Source organism: Schistocerca nitens, chromosome 9 (assembly GCF_023898315.1).
Source record: "Schistocerca nitens isolate TAMUIC-IGC-003100 chromosome 9, iqSchNite1.1, whole genome shotgun sequence".
Classification (NCBI taxonomy): Eukaryota; Metazoa; Arthropoda; class Insecta; order Orthoptera; family Acrididae; genus Schistocerca; species Schistocerca nitens.
Window position 1 is genome coordinate 78,236,843 of NC_064622.1, and position 4,045 is coordinate 78,240,887.

The 4,045-nt window shown below is 44.0% G+C and overlaps 1 pseudogene; it reads right to left on the bottom strand.

Annotated features, from left to right (window-relative positions):
* Nucleotides 1-983: 983 nt before the first annotated feature.
* Nucleotides 984-1,100, bottom strand: LOC126204742 (5S ribosomal RNA; annotated as a pseudogene).
* Nucleotides 1,101-4,045: the final 2,945 nt, after the last annotated feature.

Below are 4,045 nucleotides of genomic sequence, written 5' to 3' on the forward strand. Positions count from 1 at the left end.
ATATGAAGGAGCATGTGGTTAGCACACCGCTCTCCCAGCCGTTGTCAGTTTTCGTGACTTCTCAGTCAAGTAGTTCCTCAATTGGCCTCACAAGGGCTGAGAATGAGAGCACCCTGTTTGCCAACAGCGCTCGGCAGACCTGGAAGGTCCAAGTGCAAACCAAAACCGACAGGGCTTAACGTCTGTGATCTTACTAATGGCACACTCAGGACATGGCCTACAAAATTGTAGCAATGAAAGTAAAATTACCAGTTACTGTCCTTTGGATACTGAAGAGAGAAAACAGGACATTAACAGGTGACAGCCATTGTTCAGCCAAAGTATTAATGAAGACTCTAGTATGCGGTGAGAGTGCAGTTGTTGACATGAAACAATAGCGCAGTATGCTACAGATATGGATGGTCCCAAGAGCGTATCCAGGATCTGAGCTAGGTGGAGAAGAGTAGGTGAAGGTGGGGAAAAGCAGCGGAAGCTGGGGGTGGGGGGGGGGGGGGGGGTGGGAGGGGGAGGTATAGTCATATTAGTTTCATTCCGAATCACCATGAATTGCGTGACAAGCATGTTTCTGTGGGTACACTTGCTGATAGTAAGTACACATGACATGTTCTTTCTCCAAACTGATCCGTTTGGCTGTTTGCGGGGAAGAATGCAAATTCGGTTAGCAGAGACTCGTTTAATTTTTGTTTTATTTACTTACTTTTTATTTTGAGGAAGGGGTGCGCAGATTTTCAGCACTGCCTCTCGCTGATTATATCCTTCGATCGTCCCTGCAGAAATGCACAGCACTCCGTCGTCAGGCCACGAATGGCCTCCCGGGACCATCCGACCGACGTGTCATCCTCCGAGGAGGATGCGGATAGGAGGGTCGTGGGGTCAGCACACCGCTCTCCCGGTCGTTATGATGGTATTCTTGACCGAAGCCGCTACTATTCGGTCGAGTAGCTCCTCAGTTGGCATCACGAGGCTGAGTGCACCCCGAAAAATGGCAACAGCGCATGGCGGCTGGATGGTCACCCATCCAAGTGCCAGCCACGCCCAACAGCGCTTAACTTCGGTGATCTCACGGGAACCGGTGTATCCACTGCGGCAAGGCAGTTGCCTCCCTGCAGAAATGACAGAATGGTAATCCCGTTTTCTCAATAGAAAGTACGCGAGCCATCACTGAAGAAATAAGAACCGGAAGCGCCCGGTCCGGTGCAATAAAACGAAAATATACTGACCGATCAGGTTGTTCCGTAGCTCATGGAATCCTAAATGAATGCTAGCTGTAGGGCACCACACATCGAATATGGAAATCAAAAAAGGAAGTAGAGGACCAAACCATATAAAAATACCGATGTGTTTTTCAGCCACATTAGGGAAAATGAAAGAGACACTACTATGCAGTAGGCTGAAACAGCATAGTAAATGAGTCAGCGTGAATGAATCTCGGTTCGAAATAACAAAAAGTAAATCCATGGAGAAAGCTAGTAAGTAGTTCAAAAGAAGAGTGCACGACTGGTGAAATAACAGGCAGAGCCACAGATTCTTATAGCCCCTGCTAGTCCGCCTTCATCTCTTGAGTGAAACAGATAGCAAGCCAAGAAGCCTCTATTTGTCCCTCCAAGACAGACTGATTTGTCCTTGGAGATATTTTCAAAAACAGTTAACTAAAGGATGTCCACAGAGCTCTGCATTTGGACCATAGTTCTGGGATATTAAACTGGAAACTCTATTATGGAAAATAAATCACTCCCATGAACTGCATACCCTGAAGATAGTAGTAATAACAGGACACTGTAGCTACAGGTCACAGGAAAAGTGCTGGGTTGTTATTGCAATGTTTTACACATACTGTTCAGAAAACAAATTGAAAGTAGACTCAGTAAAACACTATGTGAGATGTTCCAAAGGACACTGCTGTCGACATAGGACTCGTATTAAGAATATGCCAGTAAAGTGCCAGTCTCATGAAATAACAAGAAAAAATATCCGCCGTAATATGTTATGCTGATTGTAGGTCAGACACAGTGAAAGACAAGTCCTACATAAAGCGCAGAGGCGCACAGTGCTGGGGTTTGCAGCTGCATATACTGCCACGTGTGTGCAGAATCATTTCTTAATATGCGGAGGAAGCTCCTCGGATCTTTCGAGCAATGAGTAAACTCCTTCGAGAAAATCACATCTCTGACAGGAGAACTGGGTTGCTGTTAGAGGACGAATACGTGTCTGTGAGTTCCTTTCCACTTAAGGGGCAAAGATTTTTCGAAGAAAAGATTTCAAATGATGTACGTTCTCCCCATAAAGGGGGTGATAAGTTTCTTACTGAAACTGGTTATTGCCTCATACAACTGAACACAAGAGGAAGAATTAACAGTGGGTCTGTCTATCGAGAACTTGGAACGCGCAGTGAAAATGGAAAAGATGTGGATTTTCATATAGCGAAAGCGAATTACCTACATCGCCCATCCCTCCTAAATTTCTTCAACACTGACGGCACAAGCGAACGCGTTAACTTCGGGCTGTGAGGGAAGATGGTGCTTGACAGCCGTATTCGACTGAGACAGGGTTCAAATCCAACGTTCGTGATTCTTGTGCGGCTTCTAATAGCCAAGATCGTTGTTGTACAGTATTTATTCTGATGACCAATTTCAGCAGACTACGGTGCTATCACCAGATCTTCTGCAGTATATTTCAGTGAATCTGATCAAATGCGTATTATACCGTGTCATATGCATTTGATCAAGATTCATTGAAATGTTCTGCAGAAGGTCTGAGAAAGGCAATGTATTTTTCTGAAATAGATTATCACAATAAATTCTGTACTTCTGTTTGTGCACTGATTTAGATCAGGCCCTATGTTGAAACTGTCAAGCATATTTAAGTCTCTGATTTCATTCCCTGTTTGTAGAACATGGGCTGCTGTTAAAGACCCAATTTTTTACATTGTTTTCCATCCGTCCATAATCTCTTAAGCTCAGCTGCCTCATCTTCCTCCAAGTAAGCTAGTATTACTACGGTACTCTATTAGCAGCTGACTCGCGAAGCCGGCCGTTGTGGCCGAGCAGTTCTAACCGCTTCAGTCCGGAACCGCGCGACCGCTACGGTCGCAGGTTCGAATCCTGCCTCGGGCGTGGATGTGTGTGATGTCCTTAGGTTAGTTAGGTTTAAGTAGTTCTAAGTTCTAGGGGACTGATTACCTCAGATCCCATAGTGCTCAGGGCCATTTGAACCATTTTGACTCGTGAATGTTTTCTTTGATACGTATTTGGTCCGGACAGGTTTTTTAGATGTTCCTCGTCCTGAACGTGGAAATAAAAAAAATTAAAATAAAAACCTTACGCCGTATCTAGCAGCTAAATGAATAGCATCTCCGTGACTCAACATTCCATATTCGCTATTAATATGGAGAGGCACCCACATGCCTTGCTCATACTGTGGCATCAAGCAGTCAGGCCTGCAAGATGAGTGGTCTGCCAAGCGAGTGGATTCATTCTTATTTATCGAGTAACATGAACACTCGTACTTACAATTAAGTTACAAATTATCCTCCTGTATGAATAATACGCAACGGAAACGCATATCTGACTATCAGTAATTTACAGAACTCTGACTGTTCACTACGCACTGGCAATACGACATTTTCTTTTTGTCTTTTATTTAACGGCTTTTATGAACACGTGGCCATCGCACTGAATATGAATGGCGCACACATTATAAATTCGGGACATATGACAACATACAATTCGAAGGAAAAGTCCACCAATCTTTTTCTTTTCACTAACTTATTTATTCCGATAAATTCTATAACCTAAACACACAAATTCTATAACCTACAACAATAACACACGAGAAATTCCGCCCAGTGGGCATGGCTTAACATTGGTGATTCTCTACATTATGGTCTCGTAATTATTTAACGCTACAGTGCACTTTCTGGATAGGATGGTGGATCTTTTATTATATCTCACACTTCGACTCTCACAATCATCATCACGAAACTATCCTCCAGACCGAGCGGTACCAAAGGAACACGCATAACCCACTACCTCTGCAACTACCTAGC